This window comes from Zootermopsis nevadensis, unplaced genomic scaffold, assembly GCF_977971745.1.
Source record: "Zootermopsis nevadensis isolate Lab colony 2312 unplaced genomic scaffold, Znev_1.0 Znev_ptg000029l, whole genome shotgun sequence".
NCBI lineage: Eukaryota > Metazoa > Arthropoda > Insecta > Blattodea > Termopsidae > Zootermopsis > Zootermopsis nevadensis.
This window is the reverse complement of record NW_028259161.1, coordinates 10,913,810-10,928,086: the sequence shown is the minus strand read 5'-3', so window position 1 is coordinate 10,928,086 and position 14,277 is coordinate 10,913,810. Positions and strand designations below refer to the sequence as shown.

The 14,277-nt window shown below is 35.8% G+C and overlaps 1 protein-coding gene across 6 annotated transcripts in view; it reads right to left on the bottom strand.

Annotated features, from left to right (window-relative positions):
- Positions 1 to 1,285: 1,285 nt before the first annotated feature.
- Dhit (regulator of G protein signaling double hit) overlaps positions 1,286 to 14,277 on the bottom strand; it is a 179,302-nt gene continuing 166,310 nt past the window's right edge. For all 6 annotated transcript variants that reach the window (XM_087358092.1, XM_087358087.1, XM_087358090.1 and 3 more), the window contains one exon: positions 1,286 to 9,385. The gene's annotated coding sequence lies outside the window, so the exon portion shown is untranslated. The remainder of the gene's footprint in view (positions 9,386 to 14,277) is intronic.

The following is a 14,277-nucleotide window of genomic DNA, read 5'->3' as shown; positions in this document are numbered from 1 at the left end:
GCATACAAGTCTTAACACTTTGTAATTTGCAAGTTTTGCGTCATATATGCCCCTTTTGCTCGTAATATCACTTATGACGTTGACATTACAAATGGCGACTAACAAAATGTCGTAAAAATTCACTGACGAAACAAATTACTTGCAGTATTATTACTATTGGTCTGAATAGTGTCATGGCGCTGATACTTTTGATGCATCGTGTGCGCAGCAGAGTGCGTATTCGGTATTAATATGGCGGGTCTAGGTCTTGGACAGCACCAACATAAGCACGATGAATCAGGGCACTCGAGGATGTGAAGTAAAGGAAACTCTCAGTTAGTACAAGAGGCTTGGTGGTCTGGGGGATATGAGGCAAGACTAGGACCCCAGGAATATACTAGACCACCAGGAGCAACTCCACAATTTATCAGGAAGTTCCAAAATTATTACTACCAAGAAAGCCTCGTGGTCTAGGGGGCTAAGACACTAGACCGGTAATGCTGAGATCGCAAGTTCGATCCCACCGGGCGGCAGAAGATTTTTGTCAGCAGCTGAAAGAGCCATCTGGTAACGAATTTTTGTAGCTGCACTAGTAAAAATTTTTATTAGCGTGGCAGCAATTTTTAGTTCGAAATTTTGCCGATAGATGGTGTATGCATTCACTCTGCAAACTATTAGTACCATTTGCCGATAACAGATGGCGTATGCATGCACTCAAAGTAGTGGAAAATTTTTATTAGCGTGGCAGGAATTTTACTTTGTACGCTAAATTTCTCATATTTCGTAGTTCCATTTCCTCCGACAGATGTCATGAGCATGCACTATGGGATATTATAGTATCATTTATTGCCAACAGATGGCGTATGCATGCACTTTAGGTCGTCGGAAAACTTATTAGCGTGGAAAGAATATTACTTTTTACGCTAAATTTCTCATATTCCATAGTTTCAACTGCGCTAATAGATGGCATGAGTATGCACTAAAGGAAATTTTAGTATTATTTGCCAATAAGAGATGGCGTAAGCATGTACTCAGAACTGCCCAAATAATAATCAGCGTAGCGGAAATTCTATTTCTTACGCTAAATTTCTCATTTCATACTTCGTTGTTCAACACAGAAGGCAGCAGCAGCACGCACTCAAAATCCCACCAACAAATAATTATTAGCGTTACTAACAACTTTACTTGTTACGCTAAATTCCTCATATTTGGTAGTTCAAATTGCTTCAAGACACGGAGTAGGCCTGCACTCAGAACTGTCGGAAAAAATTAATAGCGTGGCATGAATTTTATAAAATAACGAAAATTTGGTAGTTCCAATTCCTGCCAATACATGGCAAGTTAATACGGTTAAAAACTTTATTGAACTACAAACAGCACACTAATGTATGGATTGAGATATTATTGTCCAGCTATTAATTTTCTAAAGTGATCTGAATAAAATTAATAGTTGGACAAGTAATTTCAATCCATACCATAATTGACACTATGAAAAATGCATACCTCTAGAAACATTGCTCAAACAAAACAATCAACACACTATAAAGGAATTCTAACACAGAAATACGAGACATGAATGACAGACTTAAAATGTTTGTTGTAAACCAGTAGCTACATACACAATTCAATGTGGTGTTCTTACAACCTAACCACAAAATGTGCATTGATAACCAGGGCTGTCTATTACAAATATGTGGACAATACAACAAAAAAAAAAACAGTGTGAAATACATAACATACTGGCAGAGACCTTGCATTCAAAACATTTCTCATGGATAAACACTTTTTCATGTAACGTTCCTCATTTTTTTCAAATGCGGCAACACATCAGAACATAATCCAGCATGCCAAGGCACTCGAAACAGCATGTTCCAACACAATTTACTTGACTTAAGCACAGAGAAATTTAACAGCATTGTAAGGTTGGACAATACACTATTACTATTAACATAACATGACATGACATAACACTGGAGAAATTCAATATATGAAATGCTGTTCTGGGTAACACAAATATGAAGGCAGAAACTCACAAGGAAGCAGCAGCACAGAATGAAGAAATTACAGAACAGGCTAAAAAACAATTGCCACACCTTACTGTTAAATGCAAAGAAACAATTCTAAAGTCAAGACATCTCAGAACATGGGATGAGAATAAGAATACAATCAGAGAGTTTCAGCTACACCAGTAATTTACTGTTCTTGCAGTCCTAACAGATGCAGAACAGACAAGAGAAATCGAGGCAAAACAGATAACACGGTAACAATTTTAACAATAATAAGGCAACTACAATTTGAGGAACACTGAAAAGATCAATGAAGAATAAGCCTTCAAATATTCTCTTGCTGCTGTTACTACACTTACTGTTCAATGCACAGAAACACTTTCATACACACTACAAGCAAAATTAACACATGCATTTGTGAATTGATAGTTGGTCTCTGGGCTGAGATCTGAACTCAGGGCCCTCTCCAAGAAACAGGTATATGTGATCATGCCCCGAGCTGCTCTAGGTGATTACACCTATGCTGAATGTCTAAGTGACACTACACATGTAGTTTTCCTTACATCATATTGAGAGTTTCAATAAATATAGCATAGACATAGCCTGCAGGGATTAGTATACAAGAAAACTTTATGACAATTTAAAAACATATGATCTGTATATTCAGAGTTATGCATGAAACTGTGTGACTGAACTCACAGCCATGTATGACGACTTGGCCCTTTCATAAAAGGCCAGACCTCCAAATGCAGAAAAATTACAAAGACTCTTTTTAACTTGTGAGTTTATTTTCCTCTTTGGTTGGGGAAGGGAGTCTACAATGTATTTTCAAGTATCAAATGTAAGATTAGCTGCAATCTAATTCCTGTATTCCATTATGGGAAAGCTGACAGGGTATATGCCTGTTTTAGAGGCAACACAAACTAGAAACTGTCTCATCTTTTCAGGACATCCCAAACCTTACATTATCAACTGTCACAGCATTCAATATTAAACTGCACATGACTGTAAAGGATCAAATTTCAAGCTCCATGAATTGCTGTGCACTCTCTTCACAGAAAGGTGTGCTCAAACAGAAGCTACAATGACACTGCTCTTTCATTGGTTCTGCCATCTCAAGGTCTCTTTCAATATGGCCAATGAACTTGACCACTTCATAGCATAACTCTGTACATACTGTGCTTTGGTCTTAACAGCCACCATCATCATAATATGCCCACTATATCAGAAGTATACAGTTGCTCATGAGCCAAGATTGTTTGATTCCATGTTTCATTTCTACTCTACAAGTTAAAATATGAATATGTACAGTGCAGTTGGTTTATTATCAAAATCAAACTAGATCACAACAACAAAAGCACCTACTGACATGTGTAACTCTGCCACTATAAAAGGAAAAATGTAAGTTTTGCAGTCAGACTTTCAAGAGCTGGTCAAGTAATTCCTTGCCTTTTATGGAACCTCGTTCATTAACACCTAGTTCTTCCCTTCAGGCTTTCCAACATAAATTTTGTATCATCCACGATGTTTACTATCCTAATAACATTTACTGAAGAGCACATATCACAGAGCTCATTATGCAATTTCCTCCACCCTCTTAAACCTTATTCTGCCAACACTACCACCATCAATCTGCACTGAATGAGATGAAATGTAGTTCTTTGTAGTGGGCAGGAACAATTAATTATACTCCATTTGCAAGTGAATATGCACATGAAACATGCTTGTACAGAATATTCACAAACTTCTAGATCTGCAACCAAGTAACTGCAAAATATCCAACAATGTTCTTTGTTTCAGGTGCAATCATAAAGAACCTTGCAGAGAGTTCCTACTTGATGCTTCCATTTCCTTTGAGTCTTCTAGCTCTTCAGAAATTCTATTTAATTTCCTTTCAAAAACATCATAGATTAAAATAAACCCACCAGCCTAAGCTTCCACAAAATTGCCATCCAATAAAACAATGAACATTTGTCTTGCATATCCACCCCAACCACAATCATTCACTTAATTGTCTGAATACTGCTGCCTCTTAATCAAGGCAACCTGCAAGTTTTCTGGCACCCACGTGTGTACAGTTTCCATCATACTTTATGTCAATTCTGCTGCTTCCAACACTTTTCAACAACATCCTTCCCAACATTTTAAAGGAACAACATACATTGTGTCTGAGAACAGGGTAAGGTACTGAGGTGATTATTTGAGCCCTAAAGCAAAAAAGCAACAAGAGGCTGGTGAAATCATGCATGGAAGAGATGAGAAATGCACACAAGTTTGTATGAAATACAACTGGAAGGCACAGGTGGCAAGGTAATGTTGAAATAAGATAGGGAGTGGGGTGGATTCATCTGGCTACGGACAGGGACCAGTGCAGCGCCGTTTCAAACACGGTACAGAAGAACCTTCTCGTTCCATAAAGGTACTCAGTTGGCCCTTTTAAACCTTGTTTAATATCTTCCTCAAATCCTGTGTATATCAGAATGTGTTCCAATTCTCTTTGCTTCAGTCAGCTTTATCATCACAATGAAGAGTAATGTAAACATAGGCTTCCTTTCTCTTTCTTGTCACAATGCTGTAACACATACTAAGAATTCTCCTTCAAGCGCCATCCTGCACAACATTAAAAGTGACATAACAGTGTTACACATCTGTAAGGGCACTTTTCCTCACATGTACACTTATTTGTGAGCCCAGATCGCTGTGTTTATATCTGCCTCCTTCAGCTTTATCTTTTATCCTGTCACTTCTACCATTTGTCATCTCTTCATGTCCATTTCTTGTATCTGAAAATTACTTTGTCTCCACGTAGTTCTGCTGTTTTCCTTCTTTCTCATCTCTTCTGCAACTGTGCATAATCCTTTCCATTTCCCACTATTTACTGAACCAAATCTTCAGTTTCATTTCTTCTTTATTCTTTGTCTCTGCAATTTCACTGCTCTGCCTATTACATGATGACCATCATGAGTTTCACAATTTTAACTCAACTGTCCTCTCACTAAAATATCACAATTTCCTCAGAGCTCACAATTCTCATTCCTCTCGCTCCACAATTATATGCTTCCTCCTTCCCCGAATAAAAATGTTACAAAGTTGTCATCTAGTTGCCTCCAGAACATATTTTATGCACACAGTCCTTATCCTGGGATGCAATGATTAAAAAATACATGTACAGTCATTGCCGAAGTCCTCGAGTATTAGAATTACAGCTACCGGCAGACACTTCTTAAGAATCATTCTGCATTGAGAAAGTCAGCAGGTACTCATCAACTGCTAAGCATCACAACACTTCAGTGCAGACAGATTAAGAATAAGGCTCCAAGCAGACTTTGTAAGTAGACAGACAACTAACTATCTTCGCCAACAGCATGCAACATTTTCAAAGTTGCATAAATACAAAATGAAGTCTAATGAGGTAAAAATAACTTGACCAGTTCACTACAAACAGAGCAAAATGTCTGATCTACAGTTATGGAAGTCTGCAGTCCCTCAGACAAAACAATCCCCTTATTCCATACAGCTAATGACATTTGAAAATTGTGAAGAAGCTGTTACGTCAGAGCAGCTTAATAAAATATAGCATATTCACGCATAATTATATTTAATGAAGTAGAAGAATGTACATTTCAACCGCTGCCTTCAACACAGTACATAAAAATATCCCCATCCTCTCAAATGTTTGCAATAGGGAATTCCTTCAAAATCTGAATGTTTACAATACAAATATATAATCTAAGCCACACCTTGATTTGAATTTGATTTGAAGCAGGATCACAAAATTTCTCTTCCCCAAGATGTTCAGAGTCTGCAACCCTCCCAGAATTCAGTGACTACTGGCAGCTCTTTCCCTGACCACTCATCCCATCCAGCAAAAAGGCTGAGAATTAAATTTTAACATAGCCCACTCACATACCTTCCAGATATGATGCTTCAGCACAACTTTACCCCAAAACTGTGCTCTGAAATTGCATCAGTAAAGTCAAGAACACGCACATAAATAAAATTTTATGTTTTACCTTGATATGGCCTTCCTCCAGCTGTGCTTGGTTGATCTTCATGCAGCATCTTTCTTTCAATGTTGCAGCAAATCCAGTTCCAGTCGTACATCACAGTAAAAGATGGCTGTTGTCTATTATACAATGAGCCTTTCCCTTATTTACTTCTTGATACTTGTTAATGGGGGAGTTATTTATTTACAACTCCAAAGCTTTTTTTAAAGACTTACTAAAATTTTCTGACATCAGTCAAGTCTTCCTACACTTTCTCAGATTGTAAGAACCAGCAACTTAAATGGTACCAGAGACCTTCCACAAGACACTGCAAAAAGGATGATTGAAGGCAAATGTTTACTTGGCCCCAGAAATAATAGTGCCAGAGTTCTTAACCTGTGGCAAACACAATTTTTAAAATTGGATTTATAATTTAGACAGTGGACAAGTCCAAGAAAACAGTTTTACAGACCTTCAAACTTCATCAGGATTCCAGTGAAGAACTAAACATCCTGGACTACAACAGACAGTAAGAATGCAGTTTTAACCATCACACGAACAATTACAATCAAGAGTTGCATCTTTTTTAAGTTTCTTGTTCACTTTACTTCTTATAAGTAACATGTTTTATTTTCCCCTGCTTCTGTCAAGTATAATGTTACTGAATGTGAAACTGAAAAGCAAACTATTCTAAGCAAATTAATTTTATAATTACTTCCATGGTTTTAAGTTTTTTCACATTTTTATCAATCCTGTCAAAGTTTTGTTTTCTTTGAACATGCATTTGTTATGATCTCCTGAATCACAAATTGGAAACTTTTAAAATAATGCACGTAATATCCCAAGACGTTTGGATACGCAATACTCTGAAATTTGTTAAATCGAAAATCCTTTTAGTTGCCGAGGATCAACTAGAAAGCAATGCTGTATCCAGTCTTGACTGTGACTAGCAGACACACACAATTTTCCAATGGAGGACAAAAACTAATTTGAGTAATATGGCATGACAGCTTCAATAAAACTGTGTAAGATTTGAGGTGTTCACAGCGGTGAGTATGAAGATTTCCGTCTTCTGGGTTGTTGCGCTGTGTAGTCTTGTCGATGTTAACCAACGTTTCAGAGGTCATACTGCCTCCGTCATCATCGCCCTGATGACGGAGGCAGTATGACCTCTGAAACGCTTGTTAACATCGACCAGACTACACAGCGCAACAACCCAGAAGACGGAAATCTTCAATAAAACTGTCACAACTGACTACATGGGGCAAAATATTTCTTGAAAAGCTGACAGTTGCTGAGCTAGTCAATAAACTTCACATACAGCAAATTATGTAACCAGAAGGTTGACTGCCCACAGATTGAATTCTGCAGTTCAAAGAAAAAAGGTCTCTGATACCAAAAACATATACAGATGTTTACATTATTTGGCATTTCTTGGTTGTTTACAAATTATTAGTATTAGTGATGTCATAAAACTGTTACATTACATACATTTGTATCTGAAACACATTTCTATGAATTTATGAACCAGTGTCCATCAGGAATTTCAAAGCAAGAAATAGTAACAGCTCTATCTCATCACAAGTTACACAATATTAAGTTAAACAACATCTGTCAGATGACCAACAGAAAGCAGAAACATCTTTGGAAGCAGAATGTTACTACAGAACTCGTATCTTTTCATCAGGTACATTGTACTGTAACTGGCTGCCAACTTGGTGTGTGTGTGTGTGTAACATCACAATTCCAGGAAATTTATAGCGATTCTATTATTAATTGAAAGTGCATTTGACTGTGGACTCAACTGCACAACTTGAACTGCTATCCAGAACTGAAACCGGAGATAAATGTTTTCGGCAGGGCATAGTCAAGACTTCCATCATGGCCATACCAAGCAGTCTGACCATGTTACACAACATTCAGCTAAGGTTCAAAAGGTGGAAATTTGTCTCATTACATCGATATACATAAAGACCATTTTTTCTGTTTATGGCTTGCACTATATTTTTACTGTTTGCAATACCTTTAAATTTGCTTTTAATGAATGAAGAAAACCATTGTACTTTACCACTGATCTGATCAAGAGAACAAGCAGGATTTTTTACACCAGACGTCATACACTTATCAACACACTAAGCACTGAGCATTTTATCCACCTAAACGTTTTAATATGTAATAAACTATCACTGTAATTTTGAAGATTAAATTTCAGGTGAAAAAATTAACAGAATATGGAAGTTTCATGTTTGTATGCTTCACACTTGCCAAATAAGAAAACAACATACAAATTCTATCAAAATTATGAAACATTATAAATAAGATTAAATTGTGGCAAAGTTAGAGTATTTGGAAATAATAACAAATCAATAATGCATTCACATTAAAAAATACAACACTACAATTTTACCTGCTGTTTTGTGCATGTAAAACCTGGTCTTTCATGATAAGGTATTGTGTAGAATATTTTGGATGGACAGTCTGAAGGGACAAGACAACTCAGAAGTTTTCACAAAGATAAAAAACGGTTTGTTATTGAGCGTCTATCTCTTGCCTATCCCAAGCATGCCAAATGGTTCAACCATTCCTTCCACATTCATTCAAGAAATACACAGCTACTTAATTTATACAAACTATTGAACAAATCTTAACCACCACTCGTACAAGCAAAATAAATCTTTGGAAAATCTGCTGAGACAGCCGTCTTTGACATTCATAATACATATAATTCCAAAAGTACTGAGTTTGTAAAATAAATTACAATTTTGTTGTATCTGTTCCTAATATTTTGAGCATAAAACAACACACCCATCCATCAATTCCCAAATATAGTTTGTTCAATAAGGAATGTTAGCAAGGCAAAAATTTGAAAATAAAATGTGAAAATGCCATTCATTTCAATACAAAACATTGCTTCCCAACTTCAAGAAAAAATATCAAATATTTTTCTCACTTGTTAGAATACTATACTATCACAAAAATAAGAAAAGCATAATTTATCATGTTAGTTATTACCTATTTAACCCTTTAGAACACTAATGAAGTGTTAAATCAAATGTTTATATTAGACAGTAGTCAAAGTATAAAGTTCAGAGCTTATGTTAACAAATGTTTTTATTAAGACATTTATTACTGTATGTATAATAATCATAAAGAATCAGTAAGAAAGCATTATTCATTACAGCAAAAATTTGTAAACTGAGGGATATTCATATGCAACATCTATCTACACATTGCAGGAATTTATTTTCACACACACTACATAATGGGGCCGAAGTGGAACATCAGCAAATACTCTAAAATGAACAGAACAGAATATTGCAAATGGAGAATATATTATACCAACCATTTTTTGAAAGACCCTTTCAATGGAAGACTTACCTACGCACTTTCAGTGCTCGTCACAGATGGCAAACACTGCAACAATAAGCAACAAACACATGATATATACTTAACACACTTAAAGTTGTGCATTAATCAAAAGAGGGTTCATAATCGAGTAAACAGAAAGAGTAGCTAAGACACACCAATGTCAGTATAGGCCGCTTAATAAAATATCAAACTCAAAACAAATTAAATTTGGGACTATTCCATATCAACAACACAGCAATGTGTAAGACCACCTTCGATTTTAATTAAATGAACGCTTGGGTTTGATGCAAGTCATACTTATGAAATGCTATCTTCCTATGTCAAGACAATTCCGATACACCACACGGAATTTTCAAACATCAAATTGTCCTTCAATCTTCAAGCACTCTGATATGTTTATAACACTGAGCATAATCATGAAAGTGAAAATACTTATACTGCCCTCAAAGCACGATTTCATTTGGTACATTGCTCATCACTTTTTGGGTCAACTTGACTTTTTTATCTCTATGAATGATGGCCGAGTTCCCTGGTCATAAATTAAACAAGCTCAGAAAGTGTAATCCACGCCAGAATACACATAATATACTCCTGTGTTATTTGCAACATGAATTTAGTGGTATTAAATCTGCTTTATTCGATAGTTCCAACTCTGGCAATCAGAATACAACACCTCAATGCCTACCTCTTGACTTCCCTCATATGTCATTTGTTTCCAGTACTCATAGGATATTCATAAGTACAATTTTGAGGACATGCACAATAGCACATCATCAAATTTCATTAAAATCCTCCAAAGGTGGTGGAGCTGAATTGACTACACAAATAGATAGACAGATACAACTAGCCTGTAACGCATTCTCGCTAAGCACCTTGTGCAAAGAATTAATAATAATCAAGATCTACTTCACTGTTTAATATATCAAAAACAGCAATTTTCCACGTGGTCTGTTGCACAACTTTGTCCACAAGTTGATTTAATTTTACTTGTCCCCTTTCTTGTACAGTGGTTCTACAATTAACCACAGAAGTCTGCCTATGAAACTATCTGTTAACAAGCGACAGGTGGCCGTTTTATTTAAAACGTTACAGATGGGCTACTTTTCTATCCACTACATGAAGGTGGTGAGCAAAATGCAGTTACTCATTTTCAAGAAACAGACAAAACAAGGAAAAATGGAACGGTTATCACTACCAAGGGGCAACTATAGAAGACATGCAGTGCATGGTCAAATTTTTGCTACAAACTGTCAAAAGGAGAAAAAATAAGATCAGTAACAGTAGCCTGGGATGAAAGAATACAACACTTGGCAAACTGAATGTAAAGAGAGTTTTGGGGTGTTTTCTGAGAGAGCAACCCTTTAATGATATCATCAACACGTGAGTCTACATATACTTAACCAGGGGGCCCCAAATGATTGGGGACTATGTCCTCTTCCTTTTTTACCTAAAGACGGAAGCCGAAACTAACTTCCGAAATGGTTACTTTATTTGTAATTTAGAAGCTGAACAAAGTTTTAAAAAAAACAATTTTTACAAATTATAACGCACCATCGTTAGAAACCCTGACTTGCCCTTCGAACTTGAAAACGTGACATGAAATTAGTGTCCGTGCCGTAAGATCGGTTTTTATAACGATCCGATTGTGATTTCTCCAATGTAGCAATACTTTCAATCAAAAGTAACATCAACGTAATTAAAATAAAACTATCTACCTACAATGCCTGCTAATGATGCTCAATTCTTACCAACAAACTGCACGATTATTATGCATCAAAAACAACGAACTTCCTAATCTTCTGACACCCATTTTAAAATGGCTGAAGTACGCTTCGCTAAGCCACGAGGGAGCGACGTAGAATCCGTTGCGTTTGCGCAGTGTACGATTTCCGCTGGTGCTGCTGCCAAATACAATGACGATTCTGCAGAACCTTGAATTTTCATAACGCAGGGACCGGAAACACTTTCAAGGGCCACCAGCTTTTGTGCGTTCATATTACAGAACGGCCTAATCTGAAGTTTGCCCTCCCAAATTCATGACCATGACATGACATGGAACAAATTTTATCAAATATGAAACGAATGCACAAATTGCACATAATGTGTCAGGCACGATGGACAGGGTCTTTACTTGCATTCTACTATAAGAACGAATACGATTCCGCACCAACCCTTCAATTCAGATGATGCCTTAGCCTTATGTTACATGCGCTTAAAGAATTAATAGGTCTCATGCCAAACAAGTACCCCATGCCCCAACTTAAAATTGTGATCCCTAGTTACTCAGCATTCTTGCGATGGGCTGATCACTCGTCCACGGAGTCCTACCAAATGTCTAAATAGATCAAGTAACCTCCAAAAAGAAGCGGCCACAACCAACACTGGTTTGTAGAGCTAGAGATGAGATGTGATGAGTTACGCAGCATTAGTGCCAATTCTTGATAAAAGAATCGATCTCAACTACTTATAGTTAACGAAGGAAAATTCATACATACCACATCAACAATTTGCAAAAATAAATACTTACAACATTTATTCTATTCTAAAGAATCTGTGAAGACAAGGAAAGCAAAATGAGGGGATGTCATGACTATATAACAACACTGCACATATTTATAGCATAACAAATTTTGAATTTTAAGTTACATGAATCTCAGATTTAAAAAGAATAAAACAGCATGAATTACTCATGAAAGCATAAACTTCAAAATCAGTCTACTTTGCTTACTATCATTCGATCATGTCCTATGGAATTATATTCTGGGGAAACTCAAGAGACAACAAAAAGTGTTTTATATCGAACAGGAAATAATTAGAATAATGACAGACAATAAAGAAAGAGCCTTGTGTATTGAATTGTTGAAGAAATTTAATATTCTTGTACTAATCAGTGAATTCTTGCTCTCGTTATCATCATTTGTCATAGATAATATGGAAAAATTTCAAACAATCTCTGACATCCACAATGTAAGTATGAGACATAGATATACCCTTCACATGCAAAACACTAAACTCAGTAAATATCAAAATGGATATAATAATTTTATTTTCCGTCCTTACACAAGCTTATAGATTGTTAAAATTACATAAAATTATAACATTTCAACATTTTTGATATTGTTACATTTTAAAATGACGACATGTTTCGATGTTCAATTCCATCATCGTCAGGTCTATCAATCAAAATTAAAATTAAAACTGTTGTATCTGCTGCTCTGCGTATACTGGTTTTGTTTCTACCCGTTTAGATTTTATTTGTTTAATCTCCAGGCTTCTTCCATTTAATTTTGGAGGCTGCGCCTGGGTGCCTTATATCGGGTTGTGTGTGAGGTGCTTGTCCGATGTTACGGAATGGCAGACAGCAACTCCGTAACATCGGACAAGCACCTCACACACAACCCGATATAAGGCACCCAGGCGCAGCCTCCAAAATTAAATGGAAGAAGCCTGGAGATTAAACAAATAAAATCTAAACGGGTAGAAACAAAACCAGTATACGCAGAGCAGCAGATACAACAATTTTAATTTTAATTTTGATTGATAGACCTGACGATGATGGAATTGAACATCGAAACATGTCGTCATTTTAAAATGTAACAATATCAAAAATGTTGAAATGTTATAATTTTATGTAATTTTAACAATCTATAAGCTTGTGTAAGGACGGAAAATAAAATTATTATATTGAGGAACACAAGCATGATGCAATTAAGATATAAGCTATCAAAATGGAATTTACTATGCAAAAATTAAGCTGTTCAATAATCTTCCCCCCTACTATAAAAGGTCTGAATCATGATATAAAGAAGTTTTATCCAGCACAAAAATAATATCTCCTATCTCACTCCTCACATTCTCAGCTATTATAATAAATATATGTAAGCAATAGTGGATATCCTTTCTTGTGTAATTATTTTGTGGTAATACTGTAGTTGGCTGTAAATTGCTAGCATAACTACATAATTCACAATAATATAATAAATATATTGTATTTGGGCTATGGCATGTTCTACATCCTTAGCTTACACCTATGAAGCATGTGTGGAATGTAAATAAAATTTAATCTATTCTATTCTAACCAAAGACAAAGTTTATCCTTCAAAATAAGGCCCATTATTTCAAACAGCTTTAACAGGTCCCACAGAGTAAGTTCCCATTCTTTCAACCTGAATAGAGATCCAGTTTTCAAAACACTGCATATCTTTCAGACCAGAAAATGCCCAAAGAAAATATTCCCATGATATTACTGGATACTCTTTCTCAGTCTACAGTCAGTGAATCTGTTATGTACTAAATATGGATCATCAAAGGGAATCCTTCCTTAGTCTAAAATAAATAACATCCTTCTTGACTCTGAACAGATTTTCCTGAATTCATGTCATACTCAAGGGCCATCAAAATTAATGATTACAAGGAAAACAAAGATATCCTATTGATCAACAATAACTTCATTCACAGGTGGTGCTATGACAAAAGAATAATAGATCAAATTTTAAATCAAGCTGGTAGTTACCTAATAAATTGCCACATTCAGTTGCCTTTTTCTTAAGGAAAATAATATTTTTCTCCTCATTACTGTGGTAAATATTTATTCCAAATATACTCTGTTTTAGCAATTAATTTTCTGCTTCTTACTTTAGAATCTGGCCAACAGAATATATAAGTGTTGCTAATTATAACCACTTAATACAAATACTAATCTTTCCAGTATCTTCTGGATATATGGTTATTAAAAACTACTGGAAAGTCTACAACCCTGGCAAACTCCTTGATTAGCAACCATTAATTCCAGTACAGAACAGAAATTAGTTTAATCCATACAATTAACAAAACAATCCATAGTTACCACCAACATGATGCAATGCTGGTGCAGGTTCTACATACCACTCCTTTAATTCCATCACAGGAACACTTGTAAACAATTAACACTGCAGAGG